General features: G+C 40.8%; 1 long non-coding RNA gene across 2 annotated transcripts; it reads right to left on the reverse strand.

Moving 5' to 3' along the window:
* Positions 1-816: 816 nt before the first annotated feature.
* On the reverse strand, positions 817-12,814 carry LOC114548810 (uncharacterized). 2 transcript variants are annotated; one of them, XR_003691418.1, is made up of 4 exons: positions 12,786-12,814; positions 12,175-12,342; positions 9,196-9,619; positions 817-975 (listed from the first exon to the last, which is right to left on the reverse strand). It is a non-coding gene; the product is annotated as an uncharacterized LOC114548810 (long non-coding RNA). The 2 variants fall into 2 exon arrangements; XR_003691417.1 differs by lacking the exon at positions 817-975 and having other exon boundaries at positions 9,059-9,619.
* Between the last annotated feature and the right edge of the window lie 1,601 nt (positions 12,815-14,415).

A 14,415-nucleotide genomic window follows, 5' to 3' on the forward strand; every position in this document is an offset into this window, starting at 1 on the left:
AAATATGCTTATTTGCTCTCTTTCCAAGAGTTAGATGAGATGATCATTACCATGGTTACAGTTCAAATTTGATTTTAAGCTTCTCCTGTTTGTCTATAAAGACCTTAATGGCTGCACCCCCAACCAATTCCCTTTGACGGTGAGCTTGAGAAGAGTGGATCCCGACTCAGGTTTGAAAGACAGTTGGTCAGGGATCAGTTAGGGGTCTGTCAGCAAAGTAACGTGTGTGTGTGTATGTGTGTGTGTGTGTGTGTGTGTGTGTGTGTGTGTGTGTGTGTCACACATTCAAGTGTGTGCTTCCTGCTTTCTATTTCCAAGGAGAGGCTTCTGCTGACAGCGAGACTGAGTCTGAGGATGAAGATGTAGCAGAGGTTGATGTTCCAGGCCGACCCCCGCTGGAGAACACTCCACAATGAAAACCTAAATGCTAACCCAGAATGGCAGGGCCTGCTACCAGGATCTGATGATATCATGTCCCCCCTCCAGTACTTCAGGTGTCTTTTTCTGGAGACAAGTAGATTGAAGCAGTACCTGCCATCAAAAAAAAAAAAAAATGGGGCTACAAGATACTCATGTTGGCTGGTTGTGATGGTGTACCGCACAACCTAGAAGTCTACACAGGGAGAGTTGTACAACCCCCGAGCTAGCATACGTGGGGGCAAGTGGCAACGTTGTTCTCCGCCTGGCTCAGATTACACCAAACACACTGGAGCACACCGTGCCACCGAGGTGGACAGGTGGGATCACCAAAGTCCCCTGCCCTGCTGTAGTGAGAGAATACAACATGAACATGGGTGGGGTGGATCTGCTTGACTCACTGACTGCACTGTACCGGACCAAAACCAGATCAAAGAAGTGGTACCAGCGGCTGGTGTTCCTCTTCCTGGATATGATCACCGTGACCACCTGGCTTCTCTACCGGAGAGATGGTGAAAGCACAAACATGAGAAAGGAGGAACAAATGAAGCTGTATACCTTCAAGTCATACATCGCTGGAGGCCGACGCAAGAGAGGGAAAAGTCTGGAGCACAAGAAAGGTCGTCCCAGTTCCACAACAGCTGGTGAATATGAGGAGAGGAGGAGATAAAGGCCCCCCTACTCCAAGTCCAGGCCCTGATGTGAGCCTCGATGCTACAGCTCACTGGATGGAACAGGAAATCAGTGTGCTTTACCAAAAACAGAAACACTGATTCAAACAATAACCCACACAAGATTAGATTAAACTTTATTGTCATTGTGCAGAGTACAAAGATGATGAAATACAGTTTGTGTCCAACCAGAAGTGTAAAAAAGCAGAAAAGTGCAATGTGATATACAGAGTATAGACAGGTGGTGCATAGGCAGGACAAGAAATATATGGCAGTGTTATAAGAGCAGAATACATACAGTACAGGCCAAAAGTTTGGACAAACCTTCTCATTCAATGGGTTTCCTTGTATTTTCACGACTATTTACATTGTAGATTCTCACACATAGGCAGGACAAGAAATATATGGCAGTGTTATAAGAGCAGAATACTGTACATATAGTTATGTAATATGAACCATGAAACACACACGCACACACACACACACGATTGAAGTATTGCCAGGGATTTCCAAAAAATGAGGTGGAATATTTTTTTTCACCAAAACAAAATAATTCATGCCACAGAGGGTTCAGCTGATGCGTGGCTCTCCGTCCTCCTCCGTCGTCGGGGGCCTCAGGTGTCTCTAAACTATCAAGTTGTCGGACCTCGTCTCTGCTGCTTTCCTCTTCTTCCCTGTGAGAAGATGAAACCACTTTGTGACACACGACATCTCAACAGTTCAGGAAGGTTTGTGTGTGCTGCTAACAAGTAGAGAGCAGGGTTTCTGCAGCTTTCAACAAGTCACATTTAAGACTTTTTAAGACCTTTAAATCGATGAAATTTAACACATATATAACAACATTAAAGAACAACGAAATGCAGAGTCACAAAAGTATTTCAAAGTAAATAAATCTATTCAAACTGAATAAAAGAGAAACCGACAGTAATAATAATCTGTTCATATATACAGCAAATTATATTTGGACTATCAGAAGAAAGAACTACAACACCACAGAATCGCTCTCTGATGCTTCCAACGAGCAGCAGAGGCAGCGTTACAGGGACGTAGGAACATTTAACACCTGTTCATTATTTAAGAACACAATACTTCAGCCAATTTAAGAGTTTTTAAGGCCTAAAATTATGAGTTGGAAATGTTAGACTTTGTTAGAAACGGACGTTATAATAATATCACCACAATATTAATAATTTATGATGTCACATTTTAGCAAATGTATGCAAAATAGGGCTGTAAATGATGATCAGCCGTCCTACACACAGACTACGCCAGGCAGACACACAGCTGACAGCCTCGCAGGTGGAGCTAGTTTTAAACCTCGTGTTGTCTTCCCGTAGAGCTTTCAGCAACTTTTAGTTTTTCTGGGTCTAAATTTAAAGTGAAGACCTCCAGACACTTATCTCACTTTTCCTGAAGTTCTTTGTCAATTTCTTTGGACATTTTGGTTGTTTTGACCAAGAAGGACTTTTTACTTTTGATGAGGAGGAGGAGGAAGACCCAATGTCCTTTAGCGCAGACTCAGAGGTACTATAGTCCATGAGATCAGGCTCAGAGTTAGAAGTTCTCAACCGTCCCCCCCCGAGTGAAAGCTGTGCTCATGAAATACAAACACCGCCACACCACCCAGTGCCCCGGTGGAAAGGCTGGTCAGCCTGGGAGGTCTTGTGCTCACCCCCAGAAGAAACAGACTTTCAGATAAACCCTCCTGATGAGGTGTAATCACCCATGTGGTGCTGATGTGGAATAGGTTGCCTGCCACCCATGCTAGAGACATAGATCAAGTCTATACCTCATATCCTCTTTTCTATCTAAATGTCTTTGCCTCTAAGCTGTTGGTGGAAAACTCCCTGCTGGACTGATGAGCCGACATCACTCCTTGGACTCATGCGCAACTTCACCATTTCCTTTTGTAGTTCGCTGCAGACACGAGTACAGCTGCTCCTAAAGTTACAGGTTACTTGTATAGCATTCTGTTGTGTTGTTGTGTGCGTTATTGAGAACGTAAGCGCACAATTTTATGTCCATGCTGGTGCTGCATGTATCTTTGTTTGTATAGTTAACATGACAGGATTTTTCTTTATTATAGTTCAGGATTGCATGCTTATGTCTACTGTAATGCTAGGAGTTTACTGCAAATATACCATCCAGAAACAATAGTTAATACTTTGATTCATGGATGTATGTTAGTACAGTGTTGTACATTCCTTAATTACAATCCTGCTGAGGATTAGTTCAGCTGCTGCTGGTTTAACTGTTGGAGAGCATGTCACCGTGCCATTCACGCCGCTGGTCTATCACATGACTACTGTACCTGTATGTAGCTGTTATGTTCATGTGTGGTCTTAGAGCGCCATCTAGTGGCCAATAGATGTAACTACATAATAACCTGTATTCTTTACTACATGTGATCGTTGCATAGCAACTATTTATTGCATAGCAATTACGTATATTGCATATAATTATGTATATTGCAGAGTGAGTGGTTGCTTATTGATCTTTAATCTGTATATATGTGTATTCGTTATGTACATGTTATATTTATATATTCTGTATTTCTTTAATTTTACAGAAAACCCCCCCCCACACACAAACCTACTATCACAAGCAACAAGCACTGTATTCACCTGCTGGAATTTTATATTAATAAATCTGTTGAACTAAAACCAAAGGTTGCAGCGACTCTCTTACCGGAGTACATAACGTACACGGACTTCACACTGTATTAATGCCATTTTATTTTATTTACACAAGCCATGACATCAAGCCATTTTGAAGTTATTCTTCTTTCTGTTGGATTTAGATGAGGCATGTTTTATTTTGAGACATATGACCCATTTTGAGGTTATCATGTTGTTCCTAAGCAGCCTATTGATACTATTTTCTTATAAGAGCACAAAAGAAATACCCATTATGTCCTCCATAGTAGAACTTTATGTAGGCCTACACATGTAGGAACAGATATTGGGTTCTGACCCTAGTCAAGCAATATAAAAGTAATGTAAAAAGTTACTTTCCACAGGGGGTAACTAAATAAAGTACCGGATTACTTTATTTCAGACATAACGAGTAAACATTACTTTTTAAAAGTAACTTCCCCAACACTGTTCAGGAGTAAATGTACCAAGTTACTTTCCCCACTGATAATAAAATGCTGTAAAGCAGTTTGTAACTTACAGATGACTCCACGTTTCACCAGGAGAAGAAGAAGAACACCACCAACACCACCAACACCACCAACACCACCAACACCACCAACACCAACAACAACAGCAGCAGCAGCAGCAGCAGCAGTACCAACACCAAAGACACAGGCCTTGAGTTTAGAAGGACAGTTTCCAAAGGTGATGAAGGGGTTTATCAACATACACATCCACTGTCAGAATCTCCCTGCCAGTGTTGGAGTAATGGGTTACAAAAGTAACGCAATTACAGTAATGTATTCCTTTTTGCTGCAACCATAGGCGTCGCTAGGCTATTTTTAGGGGTGCTGAAGCACCCCTAAATATCATCTCAGCACCCCTGAAAATAAAGTCCTTATTGTGATAATGTGAGATCGTTTAGTGCTCAAAGTAGTGGCGGTTTTTGGCACGGGCGAACCGGGCAGCCACTTAACTTAAAAAAAGATATAAATAATCCTCTGTGCTGCGAAGCGTTTTTCTGTTTTCTATCATTTCACTGTGTGGGGAATATGCAGATCAGCGCCCCCAGCAGTTGCAGGCGCCCTGCTTGCTGAGAGAGGTCAGCCCCCCCTACTTTCACAATGAAATGGACTAGTCCGTCCCACAGGGCGCCGCCAAAGATAAACAAACGGTGACAGGAGAAATGGGAAGTACACAGAGACGGAGAAAGACGAGTCTAAACGGTCTAAACCTTTCTGTTATGTCAATGGTCTAAACGCCAAAATGAAAAAAAGTTACCCAAGCGGCTCATTTAAAAGAAAAAAGCGAAAAGACATGTTTTCGGGAGTAGCAGGACCTTCATCAGCTCTACTTTGGTAGCCTACACAATGCTTTCTCTGTTGATTAGTTGATTACATTTGCCTTCTGGTTGACAGCACAAAGGAGCGAGGAGAATAGAGAGGGAGAAGGGCAGAGAGAGCAAGATGAACAAGGGGAGAAAATGGCTAGGTAGCCTATAAGACATGTATATAGTAGGACTACTGTGTTTTATTTTTCTTTTATTTGAAGATTATTTTCTAGTTGATTACAAAATGTTTTGTGTGTGATTGTCAGTGATAGGACGGAGGGAAGGATATAGAGGGAGAGAGGAGGATGGGGGGAGAGAGAGGATGGATGGAGAGAGTGGACAAAGAGAGGGACCTGAAAGAACCAGGTGAGAAAGTGGACATATATTATACGGGCAAAAACACTTAAAACATTCCATTCACATTATATTTACATATGCATTTCATGGAGGACTAGGCTCTTAAGAAAAAGAGATGTTGAGTTTTCCCCATCTGGTTCAGAGGCATTATTAGATTAGATGAAAAAGTTGAAAATTAACAGCAGAAAAAAACATGAATAATCTTGTCTAAAAATATGTTAAGGCTTATTTTACCATTCAAGGTATGTGCAGGGGTGTAGCTCCAAATTCTGGGCCGTGTAGAAAGGCATTTTGGGCCCCTCCCCGCAGCCAAAGCTATGAATTCTAGCATATTTTTGGGCCCTCCTCACATGAGGGCCCTGGGCACTCAGTCCCCCCTGTCCAACACCCCCGGGTATGTGTGCTGCAATAATCATGCTTTGTAGTTTCCTCCTTTTTTCACAGCAGATGCCTTGAATCTGTTGATAGTTTGTCATTATTGCATATCTCAATCTGTCTATTTCTTTCCCCAAAACTCACAAGAAGTCATGATTTAAGGGTTTAAAAAAAAATCTTACGGGAGCATGCCCCCAAACCCCCCTAGCTTAACTGCTATCAACTTTTCATTAGGGGCTGAGCACCCCCAAAGGTCAGATCCTAGAATCGCCCCTGATATCAGGGACATAAAGAACGCTGCTTTCCATCTTTTAACAACATTCAAAGTAACTAGAATCTCACACCTTAACCCGGGTTAGATCACCTAGAAGCTTTGGCCCTTATTTTTACCGTCTGTGGCCTTAACCTCACCGTGAGTTGGACTCTTAAAGGAGAAAATAATTCAACACGTAGCTCTGTTGTTTGTGGTCACGGAGGTCTGTCAGTATGGAGAAAACCGAAAATAATCGGCGTTGCCTTCACCGAGTTCTCCTCCTGCTCCAGTTAGACCCAGGAGGCTGAAACGGGGCAGGTTTGAAACGTGCTTTTAGCCTCTGAACATGTTGGAGATGTCATTACAAGTGCCTAGCCATGTGAACTGATTCCTTCTGAGTCAACACAGTGAATATGACTGCAGTAGATGTGAAAGAAATGCATAAAAGTCGTGTTAATTCAGCCAGTGCACATACCTCTGTTTAGTTCTGGTGTTCTGGTGAAGTCCACACAAGTCGATTGTCGAACTCATACAATCCATTATTCCAAAAACATATCAGGGACATAATGAAAGCTGCTTTCTATCATTTAAAACTATCCAAAGTGACTTGAATCTCCAGCTGGTATATATATATGTCTTCATGTGAAGCTGGTTCAGACTGCTGTGAAGATCTCTCTGCTGGACAACAAACTATGTGAAGGCTTCAGCTCCTTTATGACTTCATCTCTTTAATATCTGGGGCTGAATCAGGCCGTCAGGGGAAATGGTGACAATCAGTCAACACAACTGCTGGATGATGACACAGGATTTTATTTGCTGCACTTTCTTTTGGCTTTTGTTGATGTTAACTTTGTTAAAACATTTTACATAACGTATTTGTCTGATTCGTACTTGGATGTACGAAGCCAAACTTAATGTTCAACTGTAGAACTTATTCCTCCTTAAATCTTATTTCTAAATGCCTACATGATCAAGCTGCTTCTCTCTTAACCGAATGCATTTGTTACCAGACACCCTGTATCTTTATAGATGTATTTGTGATATTTTTGGATGTATTTGTGTATGTACTTTTAACTATTCTATTTGTATATCCTTCTTCTTAAAGCTAAATGAAGTGTTTAAAAAGCCTCTCGGATCAGCTAGTAAATCATCACTAAGATGAAAACTGTTTTGTGGCTAATTAACAGGAAGGAAAATGACTCTATAATCTGCATCTTTCATTTTTTAAGTACAAACTGAGAAACTCCATTTCTCCTGAATCAACTTACCCTGTCTGGTCTGCTCTTTCTCACGTTACTGAGGTTTAACATTAAAGCTGTAGTGTTTCGTAGTCTCTGTCTCCCCCAGGAGGAATTCTAAGTAATGACAACAACACTGTCAGTGCGTCCACATGGTACAAGACTTCTTTGAGAACAAGCAAACTAAAATATCAAAAAAGAATATCTACTCATTATATTAGATGAACATAAATGGCTGTAGCAGCCATATTACTGTTAAATAAAAGCTGCAGTGCATATAATCACCATGATGACAAATAAATGGTGCAAAGTCACAAAATATATTTTACTCAAAATGTGTTTTTGTATTTTCTAGGATCAATTTGTTTTTTAATCAACATTTCAGAGCAGAGTTACTAACTACACAAAACTACGTTTACCTCAGACTGTGAGACTAGTTTACTACAGTACAGAGCAGTACATTAACATGTAACCTCAGACTGGATGGAGGACTACTGACCGGGATCACGTGATGTTATTGCTGAAATGTCCTGATTGAAATGTTTGATGCTGAACACCTTGGTGGGTTTAATTGGACCTTTCACACTTTGACTTCAATAAAGGATTAGTGAACTTTCTTCACCTGTAAATCATAAAGTAAACACAGAATCAGAGCAGAAAGAGAAAACTACACACTGAGCAGCACGTTCCCTTTTTAAACAGGTTTATTTGAAATGATAAAGATAAGTACAAACATCCAGAAAAGTGCTACAGAGTCAGAAAATGTTTAAAAGATTTTTTAGCTTTACATTAGGCTACAGTCAATAAAATAAATACGAGTAACGTTGGGAACCAAAGAAAAATTAAACATCACGACAAAAAACCCAGCTGAAACATGAAATAGAAGCTGGCTGTTGATGAGCAGATGGTCCCATTCAAGGGAAGAAGAAGTAGACTGAAGCAGAACCTGCCATCAAACATTTCGAGAATAAAGTTTAAATTCAACTCCTTTATCGCAAAAAAAAAATAAAAATAAAAAAATAAATAAAATAAATCACATTAGAGCGACTGTCCACCAGGCCAGCTGCCATGTAGCCAACATCACAGATAGGCTACGGGTTACATCCTCGCCTGAGCTCCACTCCTTCAGGATCAAACTATTTGATCAGTTGTCTTATTGGGTCTTGTGATACAACATATGCGTAGGTGTAACCATGGATACCCTTATTGCATCTGTCCATTACAAAGCTACTTCAGTTTGCAGCCTTGAATACGGCCACCTCTACCAATTTGTGTGGTTCGTCCTTCTGAACAGACCCAATTTTCGGCAACATCTCTTAAAAGTCCTAATCCTTATCACCATACTGTGTTTATGCGCTAAAAGAGGAATAATTTCCTTGTTATTAAAACTGATTCTGAAGTATAAATTCACAAGTTCATATAGGCCTTCACAAGGCATTTAGTAGAAGACTAGCAGCTTTGGTTTAGGTTTGGTCCAACGTTTCTTAAAATATCAAGTTTATTCTCGACATTTCGACTTTATTCTGGAAATGCAAAATAAATAAATAAATCTTCCTCCTTGTTTTTTCCCCTTGATGTGGCCCTAATGCTGTCGAGATATGGGAGCACGTGGCATCGTTGTTCTCCGCCTGGCTCAGCTAAAGAACTACAAGCTCTACTCCGACAACTGGTTTACAAGAGTTCCTCTTACTGACCTAAAGAGAGCCGGACGTGGATCTTTAGAATAAAACCATTGGGAAGGTTCTGGATCTGCTTGATTCACTGACTGCACTGTACGGACCAAAACCAGATCAAAGAAGTGGTACCAGCAGCTGGTGTTCCTCTTCCTGGATATGATCACCGTGACCACCTGGCTTCTCTACCGGAGAGATCGAGAAAGCACAAACATGAGAAAGGAGGAACAAATGAAGCTGTATACCTTCAAGTCCTACATCGCTGGAGGCCTACGCAAGAGTCACCAAAAGCTACGTTCCAGAAATGTGACCTTCACCTCTGTTTTACCTCCACCAGCAACTGCTTCCCGAGGTTTTTAACACAGAACAGGAAATCAGTGTGCTTTACCAAAAACAGACAGATTGAAACAATAACCCACGAGAAACAGGGACAGCGTACAATAAACATTAACCCCAAGGGGAGAGATGCATAGTACCAGGTTTTAGATCAAGAGCTAATTTTCCTGCCATAGAGGGTTAAGCTGATGAAGTTTGGATGTGTTTTTATGGTCTCGGACCACCGAGTCTCTCAGACCGTGTCCTGCAGCGCTGCGTGGGTCTACAGGACATCGTCCTCTGGCCTCAGGTATGTCATCGTTTCACTCGTCTCTGCTGCTTACATCTTCTTCCCTGTGAGAAGATGGAAACCACTTTGTGACCCACGACATCTCAACAGTTCAGGAAGGTTTGTGTGTGCTGCTAACAAGTAGAGAGCAGGGTTTCTGCAGCTTTCAACAAGTCACATTTAAGACTTTTTAAGACCTTCAATCAATGAAATGTAACACCTATATCACAACATTAAAGAACAACGAAATGCAGAGTCACAAAAAGTATTTCAAAGTAAATAAATCTATACAAACTGGATAAAAAAGACACCGACAGTAATAATAATCTGTTCATATATAAGAAAGAACTACAACACCACAGAATCGCTCTCTGATGCTTCCAACGAGCATCAGAGGCAGCGTTACAGGGACGTAGGAACATTTAAGACCTGTTTAAAATGATTTAAGAACACAATACTTGAGCTAATTTAAGACTTTTTAAAGGCCTAAAATTATTTTAGACTTTAAGACACGGCGGAAACCCCAATATTAATATTTTCTGATATCACATTTTAGCAAATGTATGCAAAATAGGGCTGGGCACCGAACATCGATACTTTTTCTGGCACAGAAAAGAATACTCAGATCCAAAGAGTATCGCAAAATTATTTATCTTTCGGTGCCAAATTCCGGTTCCAAACGCGTCTGAGCGCAAGCTTATCTATCTGTCTCACACACTCACACACACACACACACACACACACACACACACACACACACACACACACACACACACACACACACACACACACACACACACACACACACACACACACACACACACACACACACACACACACACACACACACACACACACACACACACACACACACACACTGCACTTTTGTTGAAGTCCTGCACTTTTGTTGATGCGATGCCGATAAAGGGGTTTCAGGTGTGGTTACAGTTTTTCTAAACTTCACGCAGACAGCGTTTGCCGTGATATGATATTAATGGCGAGCAGAAAGCATCGTGGTGCTGTTGACGTTACACTTCCTCTGAGACAAGCAGGCACAACGGTGGTTTCTCTGCCCTGAGGACTGACTGACAGGCTGAGGTTGTAAGGCAAGGCAATTATTTCTACAGCACCTTCCAGCAACAAGGCAATTCAATGACATTCCTTTGCACTTAAGTTAGTTCTCCATTAGTTCAATGTAGAGTTTGTTTTGAGTTTGCACTAAAAAGTCTTTGTTCATTACAGTCCTTTACATTTTATTTAGTTCAATATTAGCCTGTACACAATGTCATTTGTTTATTTATTATTATTTATAATATGTCATGTTGTGGCAAAAAGTTGGGAGTGATACCAATCCTGAGTATATGACTGGTGCACCCATATCCAAAAGCACAACCAGTGTTATTAATGTTACTCTGAGTGAGCAGCGTTACCAGAAGTTTTTAATTTTGATAACTGTTTTGATTCACAATTAAGGCGGAAAATAAAAGTTTGGTGTTTAATGTATATTTGTTGATGTTGAAATGGATTTTAAAACATATGGTATGGAAAAAAGTATCGTTAAGGAACCGGCATTGAAACGGAGGTATCGAAATTGGCACCGGATCGGAAGATTTTGAACGATGCCCAGCCCAAATGCAAAATAGGGATTTAAATGATGAATTGTTTAAAATATGCTATACGAGTCAATTTCTCAACTGCAGGTTGCTCTTTGAGATGCTCTTCTTTGTCTGCTCGTGGCTCTCTGCCGGACACAGCGGAGAACACCGGGACACGTCAGGTTACGGTGAGGTGCAGTATGGTGGTTAAACCAGCCGTCCTACACACAGACTACACCAGGCAGACACACAGCTGACAACCTCGCAGGGGAAGCTAGTTTTAAATGCTTCGCTAGTGTCTTTGATTAACCAAATCTACATCTCACCACCAGTCAGACTGACTGCTGGTTTGGGAGGGGGCCTTTCCCCCCCAGCAGCTAAATTAGCTCTCCAAGCTAACGTTAGTCAAAGTGTTGACACATGAAAGAATCAAACATGTATTTTAGATGAAGGAGATGAGAGTATGTCCAGTTGTTTCTCTTCTTTGTTTGCTCAGCGCCGTTAAATTGCGGTAGTTTTACACATTTACATTTGAAATCTTTTTTGCTTATTTAGAAAAATATTTCATTTTTTTTTTATTTATATACAATTACATATATTTATATACAACACTGAGACTAACCCACTTGTGTTATAAAAGCAGAAATCATGAATTATTTTGTTTAAAAGTTAAGATCAAAGAGACGTTTGTTGATGGATAATCACAGACTGTCAAAGTTTAGTCAGAATAATGCTATTAATTGAATAAAACACTCAAAATTCAATAAAAGTACTTAATTGATCCTTCATTTTACTTGCGAAGAGCATTTTATGGAACCGCCTGTGTTATTTTTGGGCAATTAGGTAAAAGTACCAACCAAAACCCAAATGTTCTGATATAGAAACTTTGAAAATGGAGAGTTAACAAACATTGTGATCAGGTCCAATATAGGACCTATATACCTCTCTCTGGGTGTTAAGGAGTAAATGTACAGAGTTACTTTCCCCACTGATAATAAAATGCTGTAAAGCAGTTTGTAACTTACAGATGACTCCACGTTTCACCAGGAGAAGAAGAAGAACACCACCAACACCACCAACACCACCAACACCAACAGCACCAACAACAACAGCAGCAGCAGCAGCAGCAGCAGTACCAACACCAAAGACACTGGCCAGCACTATTTTCCAGACAGATTCCTCCTTTGCAGAGCCTGAAGAAAGATCAGACAGAGTTGAGTTTAGTTTCAAAAGGTGATCCAGGGTTTATCAACATACACATCCACTGTCAGAATCTCCCTGCACCTAAATTAAAGTATCCTCTCAGAACCTATTCTCTGGCTGGAATAGTTTATCCCAACCCAGTCTCCGAGGTCCCCCTCTTCATTGACTGGCCATCTGGCATACCGGGCATTTTCCCGATGGGCCGACGCACTTTTGGGCCAATTTTTCATCCCAGTCCAGCCCTGTTCATTGTTATTCATTCTGATCATTCATCATAGTGTACTGCTCGTGATTTAAAGAAAAAACACATTTACACACATCTCCCACAGTCAGATTATCTTGTGACTCGGTCACTTCTTCTACTGAAAGGCCAGATGTGCTGGAAACCTTTTTAGTAACCAAATAAAACTAATAAACTCAGCATGCAGCTTACCAACAGTGATGTTAATAACAGAACGGGCTTTCAGTTTTTTTGATGTAGACTTTGTATGGACCACTATCAGACAGAGTTACTGAGGAGATCTTCAGAGTCACGATGCCTCTGATCAGGTCTTCATGGTTGATAGTTGTTCTGTCTCTGTATCGATCCATCTGGTCATCCTGTTGGTCCTCTCCCGTCGATAGGGAGTAGACATCACCATAGATACCGAGGTCGAGTCTCGTCACATCCAGCGTGTAGTCAGACAAGTCGACGGGGGGGTCCAGCTGACACTGTATAATGGCATCATCTCCTTGTGCTGCCTCTATGGTCTGAGGACAGGTGAGACGATGCTCTACTGGAGAAACAGACATAACATTCACACAGCTTTAACACCTCTGAAGGACCAGAGTTGATGGTTTACATTCAGTTCTCCAACTATTCCTAAAATGAAGAATGTGCTGCTCCACCTCAGCAATATATTTAATCGATCAACTGGACAGTTTGAGATATATATATATATATATATATATATATATATATATATATATATATATATATGTCAACTTGAATAAAATGAGTTAAAATAAAGAGCAATAAAAAGAGACATCACATGAAAGCCTATAGTCCACATATAGAAATATAAAAATAGGTTTTAAGAAGTGATCTAAAAGATCTGATTTTGAGAGTCTGCAGTTATCGTCATTCACCAATCTGTATAAAACAGTAAAGTCATAAACTGACCCACAACAGGGAGGACACACTAACAAACAGCTGTCCTACAGTAATAACACTGAGAAGGAAAATACTGCATCTGTGAGGCTGGTAAATACAGCAGCCTGATCACGTGCTAGGTCTGGTCTTGTTGGGGACGGTTGTAGTTTGTCAATGACTGTCATGTAAGTCATGTTCAGGAAAATGTACTTTAATCCAACTATTGATATCGCATCACAACAAATATCTGAGGGTTGCTTCATGTTTGTATAATTTACAGCAGAAGTTCTCTGAGAATCTCTTTTATATCCAGATAAACTGGTATTATTACTGAAATGTCCCTAACTAGGATAGAGCTGAGTAAATGTATAAGAGCTTGTCAGAAAGGGGCTGAATAACACTCCAAAGTTAGGCTAACTTTTGGTGAGCTAAAGTCTGTGTCTGGTGTATTTGAATATGGACCCCGGTACAGAATCAGCTGCAGACAAATGAGTGGAAACTATTTATATTTTAAGTACAAACAGAAAAACTCCAGTTCTCCTGAATCAACTTACCAGAGACATTGAGCCAACATTTACCAGAGCTCCTCCCATAACTCGTGAACACTTTACACACATACAGTCCTGAATCATTATTCCTGAGTCTGGACACATGAAGTCTGATTCGTCCTTCTCTGAGGACGTCTTTTGTCCCACTGGACTCGTCCTGCAAACTGTTCATCCTGAGACTTTGGGACCTCAACTCCTCCATGGAGATAAAACAGTGCTAAGGGTCTGAGATCAGTTAACAGATGACACAAGATAATAAGAGAGTTGGAGGAAGTGTGGTTGTTGGTTGTGAAGGTCCACTCCAGTGTGATGTTCTGGTTCTCCTCTGCCTGATAGGAGCTCTGGGTCACATTCACTACAAATGTTCCTGTCGAGGAGACAGA

The sequence above is a fragment of the Perca flavescens genome, chromosome 2 (assembly GCF_004354835.1).
Source record: "Perca flavescens isolate YP-PL-M2 chromosome 2, PFLA_1.0, whole genome shotgun sequence".
NCBI lineage: Eukaryota > Metazoa > Chordata > Actinopteri > Perciformes > Percidae > Perca > Perca flavescens.